At 30.8% G+C, this 13,864-nt stretch overlaps 1 protein-coding gene and 1 long non-coding RNA gene across 8 annotated transcripts in view; one reads left to right on the top strand and one right to left on the bottom strand.

The window, feature by feature from the left end:
• LOC126777840 (IQ motif and SEC7 domain-containing protein 1) overlaps positions 1–13,864 on the top strand; it is a 164,816-nt gene that overhangs the window by 102,246 nt on the left and 48,706 nt on the right. For 2 of the 7 annotated variants that reach the window (XM_050501066.1, XM_050501061.1), the window contains exon 1: positions 312–531. The exons of 2 other annotated variants lie outside the window; for them this stretch is intronic. The gene's annotated coding sequence lies outside the window, so the exon portion shown is untranslated. Of the gene's footprint in view, positions 1–311; positions 540–13,864 lie in introns of those variants that run through there. 3 more of the 7 variants (XM_050501064.1, XM_050501063.1, XM_050501062.1) reach the window with 3 other exon arrangements.
• LOC126777938 (uncharacterized) overlaps positions 1–13,864 on the bottom strand; it is a 51,465-nt gene that overhangs the window by 17,952 nt on the left and 19,649 nt on the right. The gene's annotated exons all lie outside the window — the stretch shown is intronic.

Below are 13,864 nucleotides of genomic sequence, written 5' to 3'. Positions count from 1 at the left end.
CAGAGGACGTCAAGATTAATATCCTGCCAACAGTCAAAATTACCAAAATAGCGTCTGTTGAAAATAATTTCGGATTGAATGTCCACATAGTTAGCTTTTCTCTAATGATAAGTACAAGCTAGGGAACCTATTATCGAAGAAAAGAAACTGACCATTACATAGAAAGCATTTCTTTTTTATATCTGCTAGCACAGACAGCGCTGGTTTTATTATGACTTGAAGACTTTAATGTTATTATGCGCTAGAGCACGCTTTCCATTAAGCGACACGTCGCTGAATACGCATGCGTCAAGCCAGTCGCTCACGGCCGTTCGGTTGGGCCGCACGCGTTGCTTCTCGAATCTTGTGATCGATAAGCAATTAAGATTTTATACGTCACCAAGTTTAAATCCGAACGTTGAAGTGAACAGTGCAAAAACAAATGTTTCGTGCTTAAACACTTGGACGTCCAAGGTCAAATGTGTTAAAGTGAAAAAATCGGATAATCTTCAATGTTTTGATATCGTCACGCTTGTTGGTTGTTTTTTATCGGTACTTATGTATTATTATTTCTCCTATTAGTTATTTTTAATGTGACTTCGAATTTTATTTTCAATTTTTTGGTCTCGTTGTTATTGTATAATTTGATCACGTATGCGATCACTACTCCTTTCGAATATTAGGCATAAAATGAATCATTTATTTGTAAGGATCTGAAAATTTGTGTGGGATTTTAGCCCACTTGACGCCTTATGTTTCCTTTAAGCATTACAAGTAGATATCGTCGAAGGTGAAATCTTAGTTGAAAACGAATCTGAGATTCATCTAAACCGGCTATTGTATTTTTCTTCTTAGAAAGAACAATAGAGAATTTGCGGTCTCTTTATAGACGAGATTTATATATGTACATTCAAATTTGCAAAATAATTCTATATTTAATATAAAACAACCAAACTTATTGAATAATATACAATAATAATATAATTTTACGACGTTGGTTGGTAAACAGGAAATGTCAGAAACGAAACAAAAATTATAATTATAATAATAATCGCTTTATTTTTGTCACCTCTACTATGATCTCAATAACTTTGAAATTTCGTGAGAGTATATTTATCAAATAATAACTGACACCAATGTAAAATTTTCTCACGCATTCGTTATCTATCGATATATATCGAATGTGAAAATAAAGTTGGAGAGTTTGCGAAAAACTGTTGTAACTGAATTGAAATGCACTAGAAGTGCATTTGAATTCAATCACATAAACTTTTGACATAAAGTATTTTGAAAACTTTAAAAATATCCTTTTCGACTTAAAACAAAATGTATTTTATATAAATCAAAGGTTAGTTCCATTTAAAAAAAATTGGAATTTTACCATCGCGTTGTTTTTTTATGTCAAATGTACAGACAGTAATGTACAGCTTTTTATATGTACTTGTTCACTTCTTCCATATACAGAACAGGACAGTAACAGCCTGTTAATGTCCCACTGCTGGGCTAAGACCTCCTCTCCCTTTCTAAGAGAAGGTTTGGACCTTGTTCCACCACGCTGCTCCAATGCGGATTGGTAGAATACACATGTGGCAGAATTTCAATGAAATTAGACACATGCAGGTTTCCTCACGATGTTTTCCTTTACCGTCAAGCACGAGATGAATTATAAACACAAATTAAGCACATGAACATTCAGTGGTGCTTGCCCGGGTTTGAACCCACGATCATTGATTAAGATTCACGCGTTCTCACCACTAGGCCATCTCGGCATGTTTTATTTTCCATATAAATATATAAAAAAACACTCATTATATCCTTCATAAAAGTTGTTCTTTATGAGCAAAAAAAGGTATATAGATTTCGTAGAAGCCTTGGAGGCTGTTTATCATTTAATTATATCATTGTTTGGGACCTCGTTGTTTTGATAAAACAATTGGTGTATTGTTTGTCTCCTTACAAGTAAGATATGATATCTGAACTAGATAATCATGACTTACTCTTAATACCATTACAACGAATACGAAAGCAGTCTTACGACAGCTTTGTTTTCATTTATTATTACGCAGTGTAATTAAGCTAAAGTAGTCTAAATTATATATTTATGCAAATTTATTTTTATTTCATTGTGTAATCTTTCGCTAAGATTTTCGACTTTTATGTTATCTCTTCGTTAATATTTGCCTATTAAATGAAGGTTATTAGGTAATTCAATAGCTTCATAATCTTTATTAGAAAACTAATTTGAACATAAAAGTGATTTCTCATCATAAGATTTATCTAAATTTACGTCGTTACTTTTTTAAATTCATTAATTTCACACTAAAATGTTGGTATCTTTCTATAAAGTGGAAATAAAAAAATGGGAAGTGATACATCGACTTTGGTTAGAGCTTAGTACAGATTACAGACCATTTGCTAGTTAGTCTAGTTTCTGCTTTAATTAAAAAAATAATTGAAGCTGAATTACAACTTCATCTTCTTTATTTTAGCATTGGATTCTTCAAAATTTAGTAGAACTCTCAGATATAGTTAAAATACACAATAAAAGATTAATTAGTACTTCCGCGGTGCAATAAAGTGTTAACAATGAATTACGAAAAGCGGTGTTTCAGTAAAACTTAGTCTTCTAATGGAAGTTACTGCGAAATATCTCATTTCATAGTCTAGTCTCATTAAACATTAATTACCTACAACACTATTAAACTGCGCTGATTTCTCATCATGTATGTAAAAGTCGACCTTTTGCGGAAATATTTTTTGTGTAGCTTTATTTTTTCATTCATTTTCGTTCTAGATTTTATCGTACGTAGTTTTTTGCATTTCCGTCTGCTGCAATAATTAAATAATTTTTAGATTTCTCTTCGTTAATAATTTTAAAAATGTCAATTTAAATAGATTTAAAGCTGATATTTTACAACAAACAAATTCAAATGATTTGCATCAGTGCCACAAAAAAAAAACAAAAGACTTGAAGACGGAAATATTTTTTTGAATATATTTCTTACTTAAATACACTATTGTAATATAATTATATCGTTTGCGGTTCAAATATTTCGTATAAAAGAGATAATATCAAAATTTTAACTATAGAATAATTTATAGTTGTCTTGATAAAATCGTTATCAAATTACCGACAATGTTAAATGATAGTTAAATATCTAGAACTAATCTCATAGCATGTCATTAAGACTTGCATTGGAAGATATCGGAGGCGTTGATAATGATAATTAAAAATGAATTATCGTTATTTTTTAGTTCTCACTTGTTATTCCAACATTTATTTATTAAATTTATTTTTATTATTGTCTACAAAAATATGTTTTTACAATTATCATATTTATACGTTTAGAACCTATAAGTATTATAAGAAATAATAAAAAATATAATGTATATCAAAAATAAATTGGGGTAGAGTTAGTGCTTAGTTACAGATGCTAAATTTAAGCCAAGGGTCCATTATATTAGTAGTTAGAACTACAGTATTTATCATACTGATTCGAACTACCCACCTACTCGCTCAAAACTCGCTCCTGAATAAATACGAGAAGGTGAACGTGTCGTTATTTTGAATAAAAGGGCGTTGAATTTATGATCTCACGTAGTCGTAATGCGTTCACTTAGTTTGCATGGCAAGCAGGATCTATTTCGAGTTTGTGACAATGTCACGTTTTCTTCGCATGCAAATATTTTATACAATTATCAATTAATTGCAATGTTTTTACGTCTATAATGACAATATAGCGCATTGCAGTGAAATATAAAATATGATGAGTTTTCGAAGAACAAAATAAAATGGGAAGCAAGTTACTAATAGGCGTTTCTTGTAATTGTTTTCAAAGGTTTTTTGCTCATCCTATGTCAAATGTTTTAAAAATAATAATTCTAATTACAAATAATAATTTATATTGTAATTCGTAATACTATTATAAATACGAAAATCATTATATAAAGAGTATAAATTCGCTTTAAAATATCAGGAAGTGAGCGAAGCATCGCTTTAGACTTACGAGCTATTCATTTAAAGATGATTTATGGACGGTCATTGATATTCTTTGGTATCTTCCTGACAAGGAACGGCTTTTCGTTCTTTTTGGTAAGTTATATTTATCATTCGAATGCATAAACATTAATAATAGTTTTACTTCAGAGTTTAAATTAAAATGAATAAATAGTGGCGTTTAGTACATTTTTAAATTAGTGTCTTCAATAAAATTAACTATCATTGATACATTATGTATTCTTGTGAGTTTTTAAACATATTTGGCGGTATTTTTTGTTATCCTGTTACCTTTTTAATTCTATCTTTTAATGATATGGTTGTAATATGCGATAAGTTGGAATATTTTTATACATGGTGACATGGTTGGATGTATTCGGTAGTATTTGGGTCAAAATATTTGGAGTGGTGTTTTTCTACGGATATAATTATTGGAAATTTATTGAAATCGAATTAAAAATCACACGACATTTAAGAATATTGAATTTCTTCGGCTTTAATTGTAATGTAACGGTTGTTCCATATGAACAAAATACACAAGTATATCTTGGTGTTTTCATATAATAACGGTAAATAAATTAGCGTATTTTCTCCAACTAAATGTATTTTCTTATTTTTATTTGTATTTATAAAGCAAACGAATAAACAATAACGCTAATAATTAGCGAAATTGTTAAGTCATTTCGTTCGTGTTTACTCAGCCGCTGAAGTTACGGCTGAATGAAATTGAATTGTGAATGCGACCTTTTCAAGTTTGAGGCTGATTCCCTTTTCTCATTTAAACTATTATATCGTTTTCAAGATCAAACTTCTTTTTTATATACCTCAAATACTTTTGATCGCGATTAAGACAAACTTTGTAATCATTTTATGGATTTGTTTATGACTTTTTTTCTTACTCTTCTGTTTTGCCTAAAGTAGGAAACTTTTACTATTATTGTTTGTCATGTCAATAATATTGTTGATGAAAAATGTTTTTGTCAGGAAATGATGATTATGTTAATAAGTTACGTCACTTGTCAACCTGTTGGATAATATATGAGTAATATACCTCTTCCTCAATTCGCTACTAGACTTTCGTTATTGACACCCTTTTCCCTTGATATCATCTTACTAAAGATAAATCAGCTTAAGGAAAGCATCATATACTGTATTACATGACGATAAAGGCTAATATGTCTTGTTTAAGAGCAATAAACTCTTCAAATAAGACTTCTGTCATACAACATTCCGAGTCAATGAAGAACACATCGTCGGAGAGTCCAATGAAAACGATTATAGTTTTCAAAAATCCTAAAATTTCCTTAAAAAAACACGATACCCTTTCAAATTAAAGTTAATACAAATAATAGGAAAGATTATGTAATGTCTTATTTTGGCAAAAATTCTTTAATCTATAAGTATATTTAAAGTCGGCCTTACTTATAAATGTTATTTAGCGGGTGATTAGTTAAATTATGCTGTCTTCTTCTTTCCAATGTCAAATCTATAATGATAGAAGGAGCGAAATCATTGTTTAACTAAACAGCCGCAAAGCAACGTTTATAAATGATACCGTTAAAGTATACCAACGTTTATTCTGATTTAATCCATCTATTTAATTGTGTACTATTTACTAAGTTTAAAGGAGATCGATTTTAAAATTTTTCACTGCACCTTTTACTTGTTAAGTATTTCGCAACAAAGTACTCGAGATCTGTTTCTAAAGTTTAAAGATATCTTTTACAAGAATCGACGCACCGAATATTGAATTCCATTTTTAAAATACGAAACAGTTTATTTATTTTTTATTTAAGTACCAAAATGTATAGAACTAGTTTACTAAAGGAAATCTTAATCAATACTATAGTTATGCTTAAATATATAAATGAAATATTTAAAGCAAAATCGTACTGCATTTATATGCGAGTATGAACGAATGTTTTTAAAAGGTTAACTCGGTGTACATACTGAGAGTTGTAGAGATTTAAGATCGTTATTTGCTTAGCGAAGCTGGTCACTGTTTCGTGTTGCCTGGGTCAATGTCCACGACTATACATTGACGCGACGATATAAGTAGGTATTGCTAACATCTCGAAAGGCACAGATAATAATGTTCAAATGAAATTTATTTACGTACTTGCACTCACTCGAAACGCTTAGAGGTACGCAAAACATTGTAATTTTGAATTTGATTCTTTTTTTTTAAATCATAAACAGTAACAAGAATGTATTTGTAATGATGCAATGTTTATAAGGAAAAAGGTATATACGAATTATTGATATATGTTTGTAAATATTCACACGAAACGTAACTCATAATAAGATAAGTAAAATTTTATTATTTTAAAATTAAATAGAAAATTCAAACAGGACATTTCATGTCATTGAGTAACAAAATCGCTTGACAGAGTAATTTATGTCTATATTTAAAATGTAAACAGAACCTAATAGTTGATTTAACCTGTACAGCTTTCTGTCTGTTCTGAAAGTGGTACATGGTTGAAGTGGTCAGACTTTTACGCCATTTAAGAACATTTGTACAAAATTGGTATGTAAATTTTTTTTTTTTTTTATAGAATAGGAAGGCGGACGAGCATATGGGCCACCTGATGGTAAGTGGTCACCAACGCTCTTAGACATTGGCATTGTAAGAAATGTCAACCATCGCTTACATATCCAATGCGCCACCAACCTTGGGAACTAAGATTTTATGTCCCTTGTGCCTGTAATTACACTGGCTCACTCACCCTTCAAACCGGAACACAACAATATCAAGTATTGCTGTTTTGCGGTAGAATATCTGATGAGTGGGTGGTACCTACCCAGACGAGCTTGCACAAAGCCCTACCACCAGTAAATTAGATTTGAATCATATTTCTTTAATTTTCGATTACAATTTCAATAATGTTTCTGTGTTTTCTTTAAGTTTTTTATCGAAAGTAAATTTATGTAACGTGAAATTAATAAACATCGAACAACGTCTCTCACCTTATAAAGTAAGTTTGGTTCTCATTGCTGCAACTTTCGTCTCGTTACGTATATTTTATCATTTGTTATTTGTATCGCGTAAAATTTTCAGACGGTTCAAAGTACTTGAGTCGGAAGAATATAAAAGCGGTGCGCGACGTCACGAGAATATAAAACAGCTTGTCACAATTCAACTTTATAATGTGCAATACTACGCGAAGTGCACTCGTTTTGAACCGATGCTGACTGAAGACCTTGTTAATGGCTGTCATGTTAGAGCCGGAGTATCGCATTGTGTGGTCCATTGTCTACGCTCCGAACACAAAAGTCATCTTAAACGTGTTCGTATACACCTGTTTCCAGCTGATTTATGTTAGCCTGGTACTTTAAGCTATAATATTCGTAGTAGATATGCTTTCTTCGGAGTTTCTCTTGATTTTAAATGTTTCCAACCTTTGAATTTATTACGTAATCGATTCACAGTTTGACATTACCGGACGAAGTATTGATCATCTCGTCAGGGATATAAAAAACACACCGAGGTATAAAGTGATCACCGACAAAAACCGCAACCAATCGTAATTTACCGGGGGTTTTTTTATCAATGAATAAAATTGAAGTAGATTGATGTATACATTAACTTTTTTTTTTCTTTAATTGCGTCACTCGACATACAATGTTATGACTTTCTTTGTCAAAGTAGTTACAAAAGGCAATGTGGATAGAGTTCTTTACCTACGGAAATTTATTTGTATGCAAATTGTACAAAAGCAAATTATTATTTGTCTATGTGTGACAGAAAAATATGATCAAACAAACCAACGTCCTCAAACGATCCTAGAATTGAATGTAGCGTTACTAAGCCTGTGAGCCAATGCGAAATGTCGAAACTTCTTGTCGCAACGACGGACAATCGCCGATTCGCCACGTTACGTCACGGCCGATAGATGGCGCTCTCACTTTCACTGCACGTGATTATTAAGCCGGGAAAATGATATAATCGGTGCTGTATTGTACTGAATTTTAGATCGCCCTTAAATCTTTTTGTTACACTCAAAATGCCTTTCCTTGTTAGTACAAAAAATAATTCTTTATATTCATTTACAAAATTTGTAGGTGTTTTTAAAAGTTTGTTTATGTATTTTTAGTCAATTTTTGCCAGTCAGTCCAGTCAACCCTAAGAGGAACAGAGAATATTTATAAAACAAAGGGTAACAAAATAATTATATGACAGCATAAATAATCAAATACACACGAAATAATTATTAAAAAAATTGCAACGAAAACAACAAAAGACGAATAATAAACAAATTAACACAAGGGGAAAACTAAATGAGGGATGGAATTGTTTAGAGTTTGTTGCTAATAAACAGAAGGTAAAATCTAATTATAAATAAACCGCACCTAGAATAAAATTTTCATTCTCATAACCATCTCGAGAATTGTAATTAATCTTAATCCCACAATTTCTCGAGAAGAGAGAACTTCTGAAGCAGAACTCTTAACCTTACATTCGAGTTACGACATGAATTTAAAACTTGTTTAACGCTCCTTGACATTTTCGAAGGTTAAAATTTTAGTGCATTAAGTAAATTTATAGTATTAAAGTTTTTTAAAATTAAAACCAATAAATTTTCACGAGGTAAGTCTTAATAAATCCGGCAGTACGGCCTGGTTTATTATTCTTCGCAAGGCCCATGTTTTCATAATGCGGCTCTATCCGCAAAGCTAGAACAATGTGTGTTTTATGTTTATCCACGCGAGCATATCTTGCGAAAAGTATCCTTGAAAACATGTCGTCTTTGTAAATCTAGTGTAGGCAGACGAGATCCGTGTCCTCGTATTTTGGCTATAGTTTTTCACAATTTTTTCACACTAATTTACGACATATGTATGGCAAAATTACAAAATTGGTCTCAAAACAAATCATTGATTTGTTTTTTATTTATCATATGAATTAAATATTCTTTCTTGTAAACCACATTGCACAAATAAAAGATTACATAGAACATAAAAGACAACACTTGGGTCAGGATGCATCTAAAATATCTTTATAGTTTTATTTATTGTCTATAATGTGGGAGTTGTTATTTTAATACCTAGATGTTTGTTTTTACTTTCGCTTTCACTGACGGATGCGTTTTTTGTTAAAGCAATTGCCAAATTTTACTTTTATTGTAAGTTCTTGCTGAATGTCTTTAATTATCATCAATAACTTTTTTGGAATAAAAAGTGTCTCTCTTGCCTTACTCTGGACATACTCTTGTGGGTAAGAAGAAATAAAATTATCATTAATATCAAATCATATAATCCGACCAAATTTCAATATGTTACATTAAAGAGTATTCTTAACTTGTATTGGTTACCTTAATCGCGAAACCTGTCCTCGATCAGTCATCCGGAGGTCGACACGGGTCAGGCTGACAATGACCTTTTTAGGTCAGAGGAATATCAAGCTACTTGACGGATATTGCATGCACTTCCTCGCGTGTCTTATCATTTTAATCATCCATATCACGTCGCCAGACGCGGAAAAGGAGGTTTAGCAATTTTGCATAAGTGAACTTCATAAAAATAAATTTTAATCAAGTTATTTAAAAGTAATCGACGAAAACATTTAAGGAGTTAAATAACCCAAGGTAATGCACGTTTACTTTATTATAACCACGTCTTAAGCAACTTATCGCTGTACATTAATTGGCTTACCGAAATAAACACTTACCGTTTATCGAACTTGTCAAATAGCTTTACTTCATAAGGCATTGAAATTCAAATGAGCAATTTAGAACGTGCTCAGATATCAGCGACTTCAGCGTTGTCCTTTTATGTATATCGAAACGATTTGAAGACTGAAGGATGAGTCATTTTGATTATCACAATCAAAGGTGTAAGCTATTGTTTATTATTTTTTGGATTGATTTTTAAAAATACTGAATACTACGTTAAGTTATATTATGTCAGCAAACGATATAAAATAACAAGTAAGTAATTAGTAGATAATATAATTAAATCAAATCATTCGCGAATCTAAATTGCATAGTCAATTTCTAGAGCTTATGTATTAAAAACTATTATTATTTTCTTAAGTTTAGTGAAATTGTAGTAAAGTTTTAAATTGTATTTATTATTATTATCATTATAAATTACCTAATGTTTCCTCAGTGCCATATTGAAAGTTTATGTTTAACCTTACAGTAATAATAACAGTCTGTTATGATTAAAGCTGCTACATAACAGCCCTTTTCAGTAAATAAGCCGAATTGAGACTAATCCAGCTCCGGTTTTAATTGTGCCAGTCATTAAGTAGTATCGATAAAAATATAAACTGTCAAATAAAATGTTAATTACAAAAAACATAATTATAGTAGTTTTTTTTAGCCTGTTTCGATGATTTTATTAATATATATTGTCAAAATATTTCAATATACACATATATACGCGAAATTTCACATAAAACCCTTAGATAATCATGCTAATTATAACATGAACGTGTTCGCGTTGACAGACTCCATTCAACACATTGTCTTATGTATGTAAATTCAACGTCTGCGCGTAAATAAGCTCGCATTATAGAGGCACGAACAGATTTAGGTTAATTAGTGACTATTTCTGCTCTGACGCTCGACTGGATACGATGTGTGATTTCTGTATGATTTGAGTCTATTGTTTCATTATTATTTGTCTCTGTTAATGATCCATTGTTAAGATTTTAAACTGGAGGTAAAGGTGCTACTGTCACGTACATATAAACTCTTTTGTAGAAAGTATAACTTTCGCCAGCTGAAATTTTTCAAATTTTAAGTTTTTCGGTGTCGCGTTGTAACGTTGTGATCTTATCAAGCTTAATTTTTATTATTCTCGTAATCGCGTAACAAATGGCATTGCAGTTTTAAAATTTAATTATAAACAAATAAGAAACATTAATAATAACTTTATTATTGATTTCATATGCCTTTATACGTTATTATCGTTTGATGCATTTGATTATATTTGAAAAAAAAAAAATCAGGACCTTATTGTTATTCTTTTAACAGCATCTGCATAGAATGGTATAGAGATTATAAGAACATGTAATACAACTTTGCAAAGTTATTTTTTTATTTTCACTATTTTCGAAATTCTTTTAAAATTTGTATAACTTATTACATACACTATATGGAATAGTCAATCCGCGTCAACCAAAACCTCAATAGACTTCCCTGTTAACTGTTATGCAAAATTGACCAACTTGCATCATAACAATAGTCAATTCGGTCTCTTCATGTGTAATACCTTGTTCTCAGTAACGTCAGCTTCACACGACTATTACGTGTGTTACAGTATGCCGTTTTATATGCTCTTGTATCAAGAGTGAAGACAATAGCGTCGTGGAAATATATTGTGTGAAAGGGTCATTGCGATTGTGATATCATGTTATAATTTTCTCTAAACCTGTTTTGCTTTTAAAGGTTAAAATAATTTTGAAAGGATAACAGAATTTCTAATCAAAATGTTAATTTTGTAAATTTATCGAGTGAAAAGTTTTAGAACAACAGAATTTCGGAATTTTGTTTCTATTGAAAACAACCGAGTAACTTTTCTACTCCATCTAAACGTAAAGCTTGCGCTAGATTTGGGGTCAATAATAAATCAGAAAGTTAGATAGAAGATAAACCGCATCTGCAAACTTGGGGTCTTCAATCGTATACCGTGAAGCTTGTGAGACATTTATCTGACCAAACCTTTATCCTATGAGCGCCATGTTGTGTTTTGTTGTTGAATATGAAATTGGAAATTGATAGAAATGATAAAAATCTTAAATAAAGGCTTCTATATATTCAAGCTGTAATTAAGATTTCTCTAAGGCGTATATTTTCGTTTACAGTGATGTTGTTAAAAGTGTTACCATTTTATCATAGCATACTTATAGCATGCTACAAAATTAGATTATCGTTGTTTAATTCATTTTCACCGCTAAAACATAATTCAAACGACATATGGAGGTAGATATACATAACTCATGTTACGATTTATGACAGTCATGGACTTCCCCGAATCATTAATTCATTAGTAGTTCAATGTCATTCATCGTTATACATGTTACTAATCGCTGTATTGTGTTAACTTATTAGTATGCTCAAATTGTGTTGGATCGCTATAGCACGTGTAGTATTGGGTAAAGTTAATAGGTTTGATTCGATTATTCAATAAGATAATGAACGGTGGAGTGTTTTTTGAAAATTAATTGAGTATATCGTTTAATGGTTTTACTATTTTAGATATTTCATCGGTTTAAATTGTTTTAATTTTATCCATTACTATCTCACTTACTCTTCAAGTTTTCTTACAATGAGCTTATAATATTATACTATAAAACAACTCTTGATAAACTTAATTGCCCATGAAAAGTGTGGTCCCCTTTTTTATTTTATTCAGCGGTGTCTAAACATGGTGCATCTTACGAGTAATGTTGATAAAAAATAAATAAAAGAAATATACCTCTCTATATGTATCTGTATATGTCCCAATTCTGGGCAAAGGCTTCCTTTCTTCTTAAGGAGGAAACTTGGAGCTTATACCACCACTCTGTTCCAATGCGGGTGCAAATATCTTGTTCCTAATTAAATCCGTGTAATACAATAAATACATCGCAAATAATTTGTATTTACAAGTTTGTGGGTTGAAAGTAAACCAACCACCTAATCCGAATAAAAGCAATGATCGAATAAAGCTAAATATTTTGCGAAATGTAACACTACGTAATTGTTCGTGATTTATATAACGTGTTCATTTTGAAACGAATTTGCTCCGTCATCATTACTGAACGTAGCAAACATACTATATAAATTTAATTGTTATGTTTATCTACCAATTATTTATTTAATGCTATTTACTGATTTGTTTTATATGCTCCTATGGTATTGGTTATTTTTCTAATAATAATTTTCGAACAATAATGAAAGTGACTTTAATTTAATAGTTGATCTAAAAATGTTTACTTGAAAAGTATAAATTTTATTTTAGCTCATATATAATTTAATTAAATGCTGTCATCGTTGTATATAAACTAATTAGTTCAACTACTTATGTCACCATTAGTGGGACTGCACGTGTTCTGGACAACGGTCGATTGTTGATGTTATCACGATCGACCTCTCGTGATCATCTTGTTTTTTATCATATACATATTGAATAATTTAAAATTATTTATAATTACGAAATTAATGCTCATTTACATACAACAGTAAAGGCGATTGTTCTATTAAACTATAGCTAATATATAAAGCATTAGAGTTTATTATCATATTTACTTCTAAATTATGGCATTTATACGTGATATTAGTTAACTCCAACAATGTTTTGTCCTCCACGTGTCGGAAAACGCTTAACACGTTCAATTATGACTTTTTTTATTCGGCACTAATCTTTATTACCATGCAAATGGTCTATATTTACGCTAATATCCAACACGTTTTCTCTGCGCGTGCGCAACACGATGCGTGTCGCGCGCGTAACATGCGTGGAACGATTTGCTCTGATTGCAGCTTTCTTATCCCGGGGTAGGTGATTCGGTGACATTTAAATTAGGTTCGACCATATATATATATAATCTGTATAATAATAATGTTTATTTATTCTTCGTCATCGTTTATGGAAAATAAATAGGTATTTCGATATACTCGTAAAACACCTTTAATTTCGTAGAGAGTTAAATTTCAAGGTAAAACTTGAGTGCAACGTTCCGTTATATGTAACGATTATGTAAAAATTTTATGGTGCGAAAGATTCCAATGTTGTCACTTGTACTGCGTTAGTAATTTAGTCTGTGTAGAACGTAACGTAACGTAAAGGTGTGCAAAACTTAACCGATACAAACTTGTGATATTGTTCATGTTTTTGATCAAATAAGTAACATTTTTGGTACATAAATACTTAACATATCTGATAGAGGCATACACA

The sequence above is a fragment of the Nymphalis io genome, chromosome 24 (genome assembly GCF_905147045.1).
Source record: "Nymphalis io chromosome 24, ilAglIoxx1.1, whole genome shotgun sequence".
Classification (NCBI taxonomy): domain Eukaryota; kingdom Metazoa; phylum Arthropoda; class Insecta; order Lepidoptera; family Nymphalidae; genus Nymphalis; species Nymphalis io.
Note: the sequence above shows the minus strand (reverse complement) of the source record. Positions and strands in the feature narration are given on the sequence as shown.